This window comes from Micropterus dolomieu, linkage group LG16 (genome assembly GCF_021292245.1).
Source record: "Micropterus dolomieu isolate WLL.071019.BEF.003 ecotype Adirondacks linkage group LG16, ASM2129224v1, whole genome shotgun sequence".
NCBI classification, from domain to species: domain Eukaryota; kingdom Metazoa; phylum Chordata; class Actinopteri; order Centrarchiformes; family Centrarchidae; genus Micropterus; species Micropterus dolomieu.
This window is the reverse complement of record NC_060165.1, coordinates 21,962,047-21,978,423: the sequence shown is the minus strand read 5'-3', so window position 1 is coordinate 21,978,423 and position 16,377 is coordinate 21,962,047. Positions and strand designations below refer to the sequence as shown.

Below are 16,377 nucleotides of genomic sequence, written 5' to 3'. Positions count from 1 at the left end.
CAGTTTCTAACTTTGACACAAGTGAGAGCAACTTGTATTTTCAGATCTTTGCAGACTTTGGTTCACGTCAGTGACAACAATACAAGAAAGCTTCTTATAAATACGCTAATAAAACACTGGAAATTCCCACAGCCAAAGCTCAAATCCACATACATGTTTTCCCATCAACTCAGAAATCCCCAGTGAGGTAATGAAAACTGAATGCAGTCCACACACTGATAGGATTAGTCTGCAATCCTAAAAAAAAAAAAACACACGGGTCTTGTGTGGATCATCCATGTTGTCTTGTTTTACAGCAGTTTCTGCTACACCCAAATATTTTCAGATTACCATCACAGAAGACCAAGAAAACCAGAAAACCCTCACACATGAGTGTATTTGCTTAAATAATTACTCAAACAATAAATCTGTTGTTATCGACTCGCTCTAGTTTCTGCACATTTCATACAAAATCACACAGATGGATCAGCGTCATTGTCCACAAATAGTTCATGTATTTTGATTTTATATTTACAGCACTTTATTTGCATAAATCTGAATTGTTTACATATTTTTATTTGATATTGTTTGACTATTCTTTATGTATTCCTGCGACTTTAATTAAAAGTCTGAAGGATGCTGTTATACTGAAAATAAATTATGATTTAAATTAAAGCTACTTAATTTCAGAATTTCGAAACATATTTGTTTAGTTCGGTCTTGTTTGATGATGCTGACAAAAAGAGAAACTTTACTGGGGGAAAAACCCCGACATTTTCACACTTTTGGCACAAGTTTTAAAGTTGTACAACAGTGATTCAGTAGGCCTACTGCATTTCCAATAAAGGTGGGGAACGCACAAGAGACAGATTTGAAAAAAAAAAAAAGACCAAAGTCGAAGCAGGAGAAGAAGAAATATTCTGACTTTTAGTCCCAAGTAATATTCATTTCCCATAATGCAACAAAAGCATAGTTCATTAAACACCCCCCGCCTCTTAACTGGCCATTCTTTCAAACCCCTCAACACTGTTTTCACAAGCTGAGTTGTACTCCTTGTTACAAGTAAACTAAACGTAAAAATCAGTGGTGTGCCACTTGCAGGCTCAACAGGAGACCAAATCACTTTTTAAATTAAATGTATCCTTTCAGTTAAACCATTTCCCATTGTGTTTTCCCTTTAAAACTCATGTCAAACATGACATAAAATGTACTGTAAAAACAAACTGAGGTGGGGCTGACGGCCAGTGAGTCAGACTCTGACAGGAATAACAAACCCATATAGAGAACAATGTGAACAATGCGGCCAAGGCCTGAACGACGGCAGGGAGGATAGAAAGCTGAAAAAGCGATGGTGAACAAACTCATACAGTCAGAACATGACGGAGAAAAACTGAAATTAAAATCAGGGGAAGTGTGAAAACATTAAATTCAATGGAAACAAAAAGGAAGTAAAACTGTAGGAAAGTTGATGATGCATGGACTTTAGGGGAATTTTTAGAGAGACCTAGGTCGCATTCAGCCTGGTGTCTATTGCTGCTAACACTAACCACCCAATGTCAGTCCTCCACTGTTGTCTTGACTGAAATATCTCAACAGCTATTAGACAACCTGAAAACTCGAACACAGACTTTGACATGTGTGGTCCCCAGAGGACTTTAGAGATCCCCTGACTTTTCATCAAGCGCCATGAGTCCAATACTTTGGTTTTGGACTAAATACCTGCAAAACTAAAAACAATCCCATCAGCCTCGGCTATAGTTTGTGTTTAATTCTACAGGCATTAGCATGCTAAGACTCTAAACTAAGTAATATGGTGATCATGGTAAACATTGCACTGACATTAGCATTGTCATCTCAGCATGCTAACATTAGCATTTAGCTCAAAGCAACACAGGTAGAGCCGCACAGAGCTGTTAGCATGACTGTAGACCCTTTGTCTTGTTTAGAAACATTTGCTCAAACAGATAAAGTGCTTGAAAGATTCAAACACCACACAATGTTCTAAACAGAATCTCTCTGATAAGGAATATTTTGGAAGTACAGAGAAATATGGATCCCAATGGCGAAGTAGCTGTTGTGCATGGAGATATGCGTCCATAGGATTATATAAATAATAATTACTATAAAGCAATAAATGAGGCTCCAGATGTTTAGAAACGGAGATACACACTCAGTTGTCAGTTTGTCTAGCTTAAACTAATGCAGTCTAATACAACAGGACTGCTAGAAATACCACAACATGAAGGTTATAATATTTGGCTTCTGTTAAAATGGTTTAAATTAAACTTTATAGTTAAAAGAAAGAGTAAAATAGCTATAGCTTTACCTTAATCTGCTTCACCTATCTGAACAAACAGAGTGGTCAAGGACACAACACCCACACACACACCTACTGCTGTTTTTTTGGTTGTACTGCAAGCACAACCTTTGGACGCTCCCTAAAAGCCCAAACACAAATTACACACATGCTCCGATGCTAATGGACAAAGTTACATACAACTTATGCAAACACACATATAAATTACTGTCTGATAAAACAATCAGCCATGTTTTAGAACAAAACTATAGTTTCCCAAAACCTGGAGCCACAGGTTGACCTAAAACTGCACAGACTGAACGTCCCGGTGAGCAAACTCTGTAAGGATTTTTTCATGAGGAATGCATTGTGGGAGGCATCTTCAGGTCGCATGATATGATAATACCGTAATACCACCAGAGATTTGATGCTCATCTATCTACTGTCAAAAAAAAAGGCAAACATACCAGAAAAAATGCCAACACCACAAAAAAAGATTTAATATATTCAAATATATATATCAATATTGTAATATAAAATGGTAATAATTTTGAATATCTAATCATAATTGTTTTTTTAAGTTATCAGAGACCAAGGCGACATTTTTAAGTTTCTTGTTTTGTCAGACTAACAGTCCAAAACCCAAAGACATTCACTTTACAATGATTTAAAATGAAGGAAATCAGCAAATACTCACATTTGAGAAAGTGGTACAGGGAAATGTTGCTTGAAAAATGACTTGACTTATTAGCCAATAATCAATAAATCAATGAACTGTGCATTGCTGCATCATGTTATATTCGACCAACTGCTCGACACTACGTAGTTCTCCAAAAAAAAAAAAAAAACAACCAGCAGCAGCATTGTTAATTCAAGTATGAACATGTGCCATCACTGATAAATTAACTTCTACCTTATTTCTTTAGCTTGGATACTTCTTTCATCTCCAAGCTCCTCCTGGATGCAAAACAAAGCTGACCCAACGTGAAAGCACCACCGCCGTGATGCAACATCAACATAAGCAGCAGCAATTCATCTTATAATGACTTTATACAAAGCATCGCCTTCCTTTGGCTGTTGGCTGACGGAGGAGCTCGGGGGTTGAGGGTATTTGTAGGGTTGGGTAACTGATTGTATTACACGCAGAGACTTTGTTGTGGCTTACTGAGCTGACACTGATGCTGCCTTTAAGAGAAATCTCTTCTGAAGTTTTTGAAGTGTTTGTGCATCCTGTGAGCATTATTCATTGGCGGAGCAGTCGGTCAATCCTACCTAACCCGGTTAATACGACATGTGACTGGGCTGTACTTTGGTAGAAAGCAAATGCCTCTGTCTCAAGGATCCCGGCCTTTCTTTCCCTAGACCGTCTCTTTCACAGTTTCAGACTGGAGTTGAGGCAAAGCTGCCAGAAATCACGTGACTCGCAAGCTTGTAACTGTGTGGGTAGATCTGTACATTCAACATTCTGCAGTACGAGTGCAAATGAACATCTGCAAAAGTTTCAAAACAGAGATTTTCATAACTCAAGGTTTCAACCCCCCCACCCTACCCCCAGATAAACTCTGACACAAAAAAAAAGGGTTGCATAGATTTGAATTTTTTAAACCTATCAAAACATTACACAAGCATTCAAAACTTAGTTTCAAGTTGTAAAACAATTTTTTATTGGATTTCAACCTTTCTAACCTTTCAGTTTTGAAATATGACATGATATTCATCCCATATATATCATGAAGTAGAGCAGAACAGCTGTTGTAGCATACCAGTTTGAGCCAGAGTATACTGAGGAGGAAATGGTGCTGAAGCGAGCAGATTGAGACAGGAAAGGTGCAAGAGAAGGGGGCCACTGCTGATGCATCATCGGATCAACCAGACGGCCAGCCTCTGGAACCAACAGACGGCAGCTGGTGATGTAGGTGCAACACATGATAAACTATGCAATCCGTCTTTCTGCTGTCATAAATGGGACATTTTAGAAGCACTACACGTTCATCTACCGCATCAATATTTTATCAATACTCTTTTCTGAAGAAGCAACAAAACTATAGTTTCCCTGCTTGAGACTATGAGGTCGCCCGACCAATTGTACACTGGACATACAAAGATATGATTTGCAACAAAAGGATTTATCTAACAAGTTCTTAAATTTTGTTGGGTTTAAAACATTGGACACCATGGAGATACTGTTTCACATGGACACCTTTTATCTGAAAGTCAAGTGCTACAGTTAGGAAGTCAGCTAGAAGACCAGGAAGCCATTGATTTTAGTGCTCTCTTGCAGGTACGCAGCAAAGTTTCCAAATCCCTCCTAGCTACAGTGCTTTTGTCTGAAACATGGTGTGCTTCACGGAGTCTGTCCCATCAGAACTACTCCTAGGAGGCACATCTATCCTGCTAACCAATCCAACACAGAACTAGACACGTTTTGCAAGCAAAATCATCTTGCTGGGGTGGTGATGGAGCAGTGGATAAGACACATGCCTTTGCTGTGAGAGACCCGGGTTCAACTCTACTGAGCAAGAGACTTAACCCCTAGTTGCTGCAGACGTGTGCATCCTCTGACATATATAGCAATTCTAAGTCGCTTTGGATAAAAGCTTCAGCTAAATAAATAAATGTAACGTACTGTGACTTATACTTACGGATGTGTTTTGGCAGCGGACTGAATTTTAAAAGTGCATGTGTCACCTGAACATTTAATTTTGAAAATTTAAACAATTCAGCAAAATATTAGAAAAATATGGCTGCATGCTTAAATGGCTGAAAGGTTTGATTGGTGTCTCCAAAATTGTCCTTAGGTGCGACTGTGAGTGGTTGTTTGTCTATGTATGGCCCTGCGATGGACTGGCGACCTGTCCAGGGTGTACCCCGCCTTTCGCCTGATGTAAGCTGGGATTGGCACCAGTACGCAGGATAAGTGGTTGACGATGGATGGATGGATGGATGAAAGGTGTTAGTACATAGTAGTTAGCTAATAGGTCTAAATATGCAGAACACCACATATGGTCCTTTAAGATCCAAAAATCTTGTTCCCCTCTTCAACGCAGAAAACACTCAACTGAACACCACTACAAAAAACTCTGAAGTACATCCATCTCTATGTATAATGAACTTTCAATAGACCCTGTGATAAGCCCACACAATAGACTCAAGCAACTAGAATAGCAAGTAATTAAAGGCATTGTATGAAATTAAATAGGAACAGAAAATGCTGGGTAGAATCATTAGACTGAGGGCCATTGTATCCCTCCTCCCCCGGGCTTTTTTTGTCTTTGCGTCTCTTTTCATGTTTTCTATTCTCTATCAAGCAAGCAGCGGCCTTTTCTTCATTTAATGATCACTCTGTCATTTCGGAGAGCGACGCCTCACATCTCCAAAACAGACTGACTGGCGTGACCCTGAATTAACAGAGACAAGACTCAGTCAGCAATCCCCAGGTTAGCAAAATGGCCCTCGACGCTTCCCGCAAAATATCCATCATCATAAATGTGTTTGTGAGACAGAGATACAAAGACAGGGTGCGTATATGTATCAGCAGTCATGGTGATAAAGTTAAAGGGCATCTAGGGTAAAATAAACGCCGCCTGATGGTTCAGAAGCCTGCAGGCATGGCACTCTTGGGAGTTCTGCGAAAGCGTGATGCTGACGAAACTGACATTCAAATTGTCCCATCAACGAGACAATGCAATGTGAGTTGATTTGATTTGTTTTTCCCCTCCATCAGGCTTCCCGCCCGGGTTTGTAATGTGGAAGATAGACCAGAGAAACGACATGAAACAATTTGCAAAATGTCAATGTCGCACGAAAAGCTCATCTTGGCAAAACGTCCACTTACATTTCTGCTGCACAAGAAATTGCCTTGGAGATGGGAGGTATCTGAACTAAAATTAGAATTTCTAAATTTCCCTCCAAAACATTCAAACATATAGTGATGGCTTACTAATCACTATCCTTTAAGTGTCGGGTGACTCTTTAACATACATACATACATACATACATACATACATACATGTTTTACAAAATCTGAAATTCCTAAAAGCTGCAGTGTGGTAAAAGCTTGACCTTGCACAGACATTTATAAAGCGCATCAACAAAGCACAAGTAGAAAGGAGTGCAGGTCAGTAATCAGTGAGACAGCTCTTCACCCTGAGGCCCCTTGACAACAGCCTCTTAATGAGACCAACACATTAACAGCTGGACAAACACAACACAGCAAAGCTCGTCTGTGTATACACACACACACACACACACACACCAGCCTCAATCAGCTGCTGCAGCCACACAAGGCATGAACAGACACTTGGAGGCCGTTTTTTTAACCAATTTACATATTACTTAAAGTCGAGTTCACACTAGACCATTTTTAGCCCGATTTGCCGATCGGCAAGCGTCAGGCTGTGATCGGGAGTAAATCAGCGGTCGCCAGTCGTTATGTATGAATACGTGTGTGTGATTTTATATATATATATATATATATATATATATATATATATACATCTTTTTCACCTTAACAAACGTCTGTTTTGCAAGTGTAATACAGCACAATAATGACTGTAGCTCAAATCAGGAAAGTTTCTACATTTGGTGCTCTGTTGAACACCTACACTCAGATACCTGCGTCGCTGGAAAAAAGTATTCTGCGGTAAAAAAAAAAAATGTCTTTTGATTCTTCTGGGAGCAGAAGCCTTTTTTTATTCACCAACACGATGAAATCAGATATGAAATGGTGAAAAGAGGAACAGAGAGGATGATACAGCTCTGTTGAGCGTCCTCATTATAATGTTAAAGAAGTGTGAGGAAAAACACCTCAGAAATAAGCGCATATCAAAGGGGAATGTCTTTAATAATCTGGTTTTGTGCGACCAACAGTCTGAAACCCAAAGATATGCAATTTAAAATGATATAAAACAGAGACGAGAAGCAAATGAAGCAACAATGCCAAACATTCACTGGTTCCAGCTATATATATATATATATATATATATAAATAAATAATCATTTGCTGCTTCTCTTTGTCATTTCTGATAATTAACTGAATATCTTTGGGTTTTGGACTGTTGGTCAAATAAAATAAGCAATTTAAATATAACACTTTAGACTGTGGGAGATTTTTACACAGATTTGTGACATTTTATAAACAATATTATTGATTATTAGATGTAAATATATCTTTAGTTGCAGCCCTTGTCCATCTAATATAGAAACAGGACAAGCAAACAATGTAAAGAAGACCAAAGTCTTTACCGAGTCATCAAAAGAGGTGATTTCCTGCTCTGGTGTTTACCCACACTGGGCGTGATGATAAGGGCCTACTCATGGCTTTAATCAGCCAATCAAGAGGAGCGCTCCCTGGAGGGTGGAATGTCACCTGGCCCTTTCATTGGTCGAGGTGGGAGGACAGGAAACATATCAGCCAATATTCATCTTCCTCAGATTAATGAGCATTGGTAATGTCACCAGTCAATAGAAACTCCTCATTTGACATATTTACAGGTAACTGGTAGGTAGGTGTTATGTTTGTGTCTCATGTACCTGAGACAAGAAAAGTAAAGCTGTGTAAGATTTTATATTGGGCCAGGAATTCTTACTTTAATGAACCAACTTATTTTAGTGTAGTTCTTGGTCGTGTTTTTGCTGTTTTATTACAGAGCTAGAGTTCGTGACATTTAAAAAAAAAAAAAAAAAAAAAAAAAAATTGATAGATCAAAACATTTATCAATTAATTGAGAAAATTATCATTAGATTCAGCCGTACTGGCAGACCTATGCAGATGAGCACAAATGTACTATCTAAATAATAAGCGTATAGGAAATCCTTTAGTTGTCTATGCATAACACATGTTTCATATAGGATGGGCGTGCTTGATTAAACTCCTCTCCCACGTTAGTGTAACTTTAAGCCTCAAATGTACTCTGCACAGAGCCTACTCGTACCCCATCTGGTAGCAATTTTTTTCGTCAGGCGTACCCTAGCGGACCCTTGCGGACACGGAAAGTATAATCCTTGCTTTAGATTGCAGTGTCAATGAAATGATGCTGACAAATAAAAGCACATCATCACAGTCATGCAAAAGTCATAATAATCCAGTTACACTCACTTAGTGACTTTGTACACCCAGAGACGTTCAAGAGATAGAAAGGTGCCTCGGTATAAACAGCATAGGAAAATCCTTATAAAGTATAAGTATATAATCATCATTTTGCCCAATTCTAGTTGGTTAAGTATATTTTTAAAGAAATGCCAGTCTCTGAAATGTATCTCTGGTCACTGCACGTCTAATACAAACTGACCGAAATTGGCATTATCTTGAAAGCATAAAATGCTACACACAAACGTATATTCAAGTAAAAGGTAGAAAATAACATCACCTGCCAAGGACAATGAAACTCACACACAAAGACATGACAACAAATAACAAATGTGTGCAAATGTGCAGCTGAAAGTGAGTGAACATCAACTTGACTCTGCATTCATGTTCTCTGCCACTGACCTCTGCCTCTTTGACCTCTGACCCCCGAGTACCAGCTTCCTGTGTTTAATCACAATACAGAGAACTCAGAGGAAACTATTTTAAGAAAGTTTTCCTCTCTCCCTCTCTCTCTCTCCCTCTCAGTCTTCACTTGTCGTCTCCGCCATGTTATGAAGAATAATTTAACGTCAGGCTTTGAGGTTAAGGGATGTTTTATTTTTCCAACAGAGTGAAGATACTTACTGTGGTGTTTCAACACATGAGCTACAGTGAGTTTGTGCTAAAAACTACCATGTGGTTCCAATAGAGACCAAACAGGCATGGACTGCTGTGTAGAATTTACTATAAAATGCATTAAAAATAAGTTTTCAAGATGCTCTATAAGCTTGACAACTGTAGAATACAACTGTTATTATATACATATGAAGAAGATGTGCACTGATCAAGCAGCCAACAATTACTGTAAACTGAAAGTTTTTCTTATTGAGTGACTCAACACATGCTGCAGAAAGCCTGAGCCAACTCCGCGGCAGACAGCAGACGGTCAGTAGTGGGAGCATGACGCCCATCTGTTCGAGACAGTTTTATCTCTAACATTGTGTTTTCAGTTTGCACAAAGCCTATGATCATAGATTAGACAGCAAATGCTATATTATGAAGCCATAAAAACAGTCTGTTGAACACAAAGCTCTAGGAACTTTAAGTGCATTTAATCAATCACTCTCTTTACTTTATCCTTAACCATTTCTTACTCTTACTTATTCTCTTTTATATGTAGCCAGCAGCTTAACGCAACATGTATGTTGTAGTCCAACTAGGGCTAATTATCGTGATATTAATGTGGCTATTTTCCAATGTCAATACAACACAAATTAGTAATTGTAAGCAAAATCAAACATAAAAAAAACTGAAGCAAAGACTTGTGTTCCACTTAGTTGAGTATTTGCAATTTATGGCTTTTATACTTCTACTCTGCTACATTTCAAAGGGAAATATTGTACTTGTTACTTCACTACATTTATTTACAACTACAGTTACTAGTTACTTTGATTTTACATACAAACCACGTGATCAACGTATAAAATATGATTCATTATTATAGATTAAAGGTCCTGCATAACCCACAGAGGTGTTGACATGATTTTACAGCATGGTAGTTTTGGGTTCAGTATGTTCTCTGTGCGTACACACGTTATAATAATTTTACTTCATTTTATTCAGAGTTTACTGTCGGCCTCAGGAAACGTCAACTTTCTGTGTGAAGACAAACAGCCATGTGATTGTGACAGTAGCAGAGTTACTCAACCGGCCGCCTGCATTCCACTGAATCAGGTTTCTGTGTACGCACCATTAATGCTCTCAGGAAGATTAAGGATTTATCAACACAATCATTCCCCCTGACGTTGAACAAATCTCATTGGTTCATTAAAACACAGGTGGGCGGAGCCATAGTGCAAGAGTTTTGCTAGCTAAGGGACTAGCAACACGTAAAATATTAAATGATTTTTTTTATTACAAGTCTGGCCATGATGCTCGTATGTTCATATTCTGGTACAAAACACACACAGGCACGATGCCGTTACGTTATGACAGGTGTTAGCTTTATGTTACAGAATATTCTTAGGGGTCTTAATCGATGTAACAGGGAAAGGTAAGACAGGTCTAGAGGAGTCATTAGTTGACCCCAAAAGTGTTCATGGACCTTGTTAAGAAGACAACAGTTAAACTGATAAGGAAGAGACAGTAGCCCAGGTGTCAGGCTAGAAGATATCAGTGTTTTCTGGGAATTTTACAAGGTTGAGTCTTACATGAATATTTACAAGAACTTCCTGGCTCCACAGATTAGAGTACGACTCACGGACAGTAATAGATTTCAATATGACAAAGCATTGGAGTCTTAACATCAGATAGATTTGTTATTCTAGGTTAAGGCCTGTTAAAGATGACCTAAGAGGGAAACCTACAGGCATTAGAGGGAAGACAGAAACATAAAAGGGACCAAAAGATGTTATCCTTCAGATTTGGTGTTGGCATTTGATGTGTTCACATGTTGTTTGCTTGCGCTGTATCTCCTCAGCCAAGTTTTCATCAGACCCCGAAACTTCTTCATCACACCTGAACCTGGCTCACGATAACTCTTCGACACTTCCGTCATTGAGAGAAAAAGTTACGACTTCACATACATGACTTTTGGGTTTGTGGTCTTTCTAATTACATCTTTTCACAATTTTACAACAAACTACAATTGCTTTGGTAATTCAGGGCATCAACACACTAGTGGTCTCTCGCCGTTAACTACTGTACGTATTTTTTCTGAAATGAAGCCCTGCGGTTGGTCCACCAGAAGGGGAGAAACTTAGGTTCTTTATTCAAGAATGCATTTTTGGTTGTCTGCAACTGCAGCACCTGAAACCTCTCTCCTCAGGCCCCTCTCATGCATGTATATCGCCACTGGTCGGAGGATGTAAGGTAAAGTAAATCATTCAATCATTAATATCTCAGTATGTTGATGGCCTTTTCTCTTCCCTTGGCATCTTCTGTGCATCATTTCATTCTATAAAGAACTATTGAAAGGGGGAAAAGCTCTCCAAGCTAGCAAGCTTGCTCACTGTCAGTTACCAAGCTTGGTCACTAATGGGACTAATCAAAAGACACATCAATATTAAAGACAGGAACCGACAGAATTACCTGCAACCCTGCCCACATCATTAGCAGCCCCATCTGGGTTTCGCTACAACATATGAGTCACCTTTCATCTTGCCAAATCTGGTCTGACTACACCTCCAGATCAGAGTGAAGTCCAGTTAAAAAACAAATAGATAAGAGAAGAAGAAGTCAATATCAGGAATCCCAGAGCTCTGCGACCAAATGCAAAATCTTGTTTATCAGAACCAAGCAAGATCCAAAATACCTAATAAACCTGCTGACCTTCCAAGATTGTGAATGTCTTATGAATACATTAATAAAAAAGGAGGTCATTGCCCTTTGATTCCTATTTGTAAAAACTGCCAAGAACTCTGTGCCTCATTTCCAAGTCAGAAAATAATGTAAAAAACACTTCACAGTTTGTCCCTAAGGCTATTCAACATAAAGTTCAGCCACTCACCAACTAACTTCAGTCAGTCCACAAAATAGTGATGGATAGTGTATGTATTGTGCTGTGTGTGGCGGCATTTGTCTTTTACTGAAATCACCTGGCTTCTAGCTAAACATAAAAAAAATAAAAAATAAAAAGGATTTACTGAAGAGCTAATTCAAAACAAAGCGGAAGCATTTCAACAATGGTTTGCTTTAAGAACACATTAGAACTGCTATTTCCTTGAAAACATTAATTGAACAAGCAGCAGCAATGAGCTTTAGGACACATTTTCATTACTCCTATTGATGCTGGAAGCCTGGGTCTGCTGTTTGCTGCTAGGTTTGTGTTTTAAAGGACATTTTTGATATATTTCTTCCAAGAGAGTCAGTCGCCATGCCATGCACCTAAAATTGTAATAAGTGCAAATGTTCAATAAATGCAATAACTCCAAAACAAATGCACATCCATACTGCCTCCCTCCCCCCCCCCCCCCCCCTCCCACAATGGTGATAGCAGAAAATTAAACATGACAATGAACTGTTCAAGCAGCCTTGAAACAGCATGCTTGAGTGATCGGAGCATCATATTAGCCATAACATTACACAACCTGAGCTTAAACAGAGCGGTGCGGCTGTAGCTATAATGGTTTTATGGCTTCAGAGCTTAAAGGTGCAGTGCTGAAGCTATTCTAATCCATTAACTGACACCATGGGCAATTACCTTTCCATCATGCACAGCGATGCTTGGAAGCAGATGGCCACGACACAGTATTTTCAAAAGATTCATAGTTCCACACTATGTGAGGGGGTTAATGTGTTTAAATGACCTTTGGAGCCAAATATGTGACTAAGCACAATCATTATCTGGCTGCTGCTGTAATGGTTTGAGCACTTCTGATCAATAGTGCCATCAAAAATAACATCTGTTTCCACCACAATTCACTAAAAGTATACAGTTTTAAGAATATCTATCTGACAGTTCTTCAGAGCTTTAACATCTTTACTGCTAATTATCCTCCCTGGAATTGGTATAGATTTAATGAGGAGAATCGATAATAGATAATGGTCTTTGTTCAGCTGTTTGAAGTGCCAGAATGTGAAGTTAACACTGGAAGAAGTCAGCCCAGTCTGGAGTACTTTATTGGAGCCGTGTCACCCGCTCAACAGGATCAGCCCACTCACTGAGGCTCCAGATGTTCTGTGCATTGATTTGTCCCAACACATTCCGTTGTCTCCCTTATGCATAGACCATCACGCCAGACTCTGTTTGGAAATCTGGAAATTAATTATTACCTTACCCATAAGCAAACACTAGTACACCCAAAACAGGTTCAAGCTCCTGTGAGGAACCACTTACAGCTCAGCCTTCATTTCGGGTTTAAAATACAAAACGTCGCGCAACACTTTTTTTAAATAAACGTCATTCCGCTTTTAAATGCACCCGCCACCTAAACGCCACAATGTCTTCCACTACGCAGCTTGTTACATTAACAGTTAAGGGACTTGCAGAAAAAATCCATTCCAAAAGTTTCTCAAAATAACGCGCTACTTGGTTGAAAAGTTGCAGGCCGAATATCCAATACTTCAATTATATTTGTAAAACATGGCAAATGCTATCCCCATGGTGCGTTTTACATTCGCCAACAATCAATAAATAATTAAATTTGAAGTTTTGTGAGCGGAGTTCGGCATGACGTTCTCTGAACATGGGAAAAGGGAACGAAGCGCTTTGATAAGAAATCACAAGTGCCTGCCTTACAAACCTTTAAACCCCCTAAAGCCTTTCCTGTTGTGAGAGTCTTTGGAGACTGGTGCTGTAGAGGAATAGCCTAGGTTTATTGTGAAAACAGCTAAATTTATATTCATGGCAGCGGCGGTATAAAGTGTCGAACAGGCAAATGCTGCTTACCTCTGGATTTGCAGCTGATATCCCTCTCACTGTACAGCCGTGTTGTCTGTCTGTATTCCGCAAAAGGTATCAAAAGTTAGAAAATAAACGGTCCTTCAAAAAAAGTTCCCAAATTTACATCCTGATTTTGAGGAAACTGCTCTGGAAGAGTCAAACTGGAGCGAAATGAACGTCTTGCTGAGCTGCGCAGCTGCTCCAGTCACTGCTGAAGTTTACTTCAACAATATTCCCACGACAAACAAGTAGACAGGCTGCTTTCTTCGTCCTTCCCACGCCCAGGAAACCGGTAAACTACATGCCCGGCTCAGGTGTAATTCATGTCTTCACCAACACACACACACAAGCAGTTTTTAATGGCAGGAGTGTGCGTTTTCTGTTTCCACTGCTGCGCACACATTCAGCCGGATCTTCAGCCAGGAGCTCTGCTGCAAGGCGCGATACGGAAAACTGAAGAATATCAGGATGAGGGCTTTTTTTTCTTCTTCTTCTTCCTCCTCCTCCTCCTCCTCCTCCCAATACGAAACCCCCAATGCCCATAGGTTTATACAAGTCAGTCAAGTCAGCGAGAAGTTGCCTCATTAATACCAGAAGCATGGTTTGTTTTCCTTTCAAAGTAAAAGCATCTTCCTTAATGGTGGAGAATGCACAAGTGCAAGAACCAGAAAAAACAGTGTCAGGTGGACGAAAATCTATCTATCTATCTATCTATCTATCTATCTATCTATCTATCTATCTATCAAAATGATTAATCCTCTGTATGGTGACTGAATGGCAAGCAACTTTGGTTTGGAGTCGTGAGTTTATAGGCTGCAAAGACTCAGTGGATATTTGCTCTGGATGGCACAAATTAAGGCAAAGAGAATGTTTCAATTGGAGTAAAAAAAGAAAAAGGTTGAGTCATCCCAAAGCTTTGTGACTCTATTGCATGCATGTACAGAGATGAGAGGAAAAGTCTGGAGAAAAATAATAAAAGAAAATTTCCAGATAAGTTTCAAGACTAGTCAGTTATACGTTTCCAGCTAACATCTGTACAGTCTGGTACATTGGCTGTTTGGGGAAAATAAAAATGGACCGCCCAGTCAAATTTGCATGACTGATATAAGGACAAAAACTTGCAATGCAACATCAAAACAGAGATGAAAAGGGTAAAGAAAAATGTGTGGTTTTGGTGAGAACACACATGAAATCAATAAATCCTTGGAGATAAAATTTCCATTAGTTGTTATTCCTGAAGTTTTAAAATTATAAGTTGGCAGTAGCCTCATGCTTTGTGCAAACTTTACATAATTTCTGGAACAGTTTAATTCACTTTAATTGAGTTAATTTGGCTCCATGAAAACTACACATATAAAAAATGTTTTTATTTTATTCAATCTTTCTCAAGAAACATTAATATAAAACATAATATTACAGGTCTGGTCCAGAAAAAAAGAAAAAGAAAAAAAAGATGAGAAAGTGAAAGATGCACAAGAGGTGATTTTATTTTGAAAAATTTATCAGGAAGTCTTGCTCTGTATTTTTCTGACTTGACAGTAGGGGCTTAAACTCGGTCCCATGGGTTTAAATTTTAGGTTTAAATTGAAGGAACATTTTTAAAAAAGCCAACCATGCCTTTTAAAACAATGGGAAATAAAAGGAAATGTTCACAGCTTAACATCACTAATAAAGTCCTGCCTTTAACCAAGAAACAAGCCAAAAAATATACCTCTCCAACATTCAGATTTTTTCTGACAGATGTGCTGCAGTCTAATCCACGCTTTTAAATAGATTATGGACAGTTCAGTTTACATCCATAATAATCTATTTAGATTCCCCAGAGATATCAATTGGATTTACTTTTCATTTAATCTATGCATTTCATTTTATTCTTTCTATTTTTTTTTTCTCGACATTTGAAATGGAAACAATCTGAGTAGGTCCTAAATCTTCAGAGAGGTCTGGGAGAGTGGTTGCGCTGTCAAGCCCAGTTAAGCGTGCAGTCGCCCCCGCTGCTAATTCGAGGGCTTGATGGGGCACAATGGAGGCTTTGTTGATGGAGAATTTGTCTGAGAAGTAATCCTTGACACTGGGCCATTCAGGGGCCTAACCTTTTGTTTCATAAGTCTCCTGAATGTTACAGTAGGCACCAGTGCATTAGAACAACCTAAAGTAGTGAAAGTCGCCTGGTATGGCAGGAATGGTCAAGGGTCATGAGCAAGGCATGAAGTTGAAGACTTGACACACATTTTCATATATACTGTATATACTAGAGCAATATGTATTTACTTACAAAATGACATTGAATGTTGTTGAACATTGTTGTTTTATTATTTTATTTTCGCATCTATTTGTTTCACCTGCTTGTATGTCCATTAAAGCTAAATGTTCATGTTTGCCTGTCTTAGTTCAGCTTTTTGTCCTTGTTTTCGGCTCTCCGTTTATTTCTGTCTTCCTGTAAATTGTTCTGTGTGCAACACTGAGAGCAAGTTAAAACTAGAGTTATATTCCTTGCATGTGTTCACATACTTGGTCAATGAAGCTGATTCTACAGTGGCCAGCACCTTACGGGAAATTACTCTCATTTTTTTCAAAATGAAACTATATATTTGTGAGCTGCTTTTGAGGATTTGGATCTCCAGTGTAGGAGCCAATGGGCTTCAGGCTGAG

General features: G+C 38.9%; 1 protein-coding gene across 2 annotated transcripts in view; it reads right to left on the bottom strand.

The window, feature by feature from the left end:
* plxnb2a.1 (plexin b2a, tandem duplicate 1) overlaps positions 1-14,197 on the bottom strand; it is a 204,804-nt gene extending 190,607 nt beyond the window's left edge. For both annotated transcript variants that reach the window (XM_046071716.1, XM_046071717.1), the window contains exon 1: positions 13,732-14,197. The gene's annotated coding sequence lies outside the window, so the exon portion shown is untranslated. The remainder of the gene's footprint in view (positions 1-13,731) is intronic.
* Positions 14,198-16,377: the final 2,180 nt, after the last annotated feature.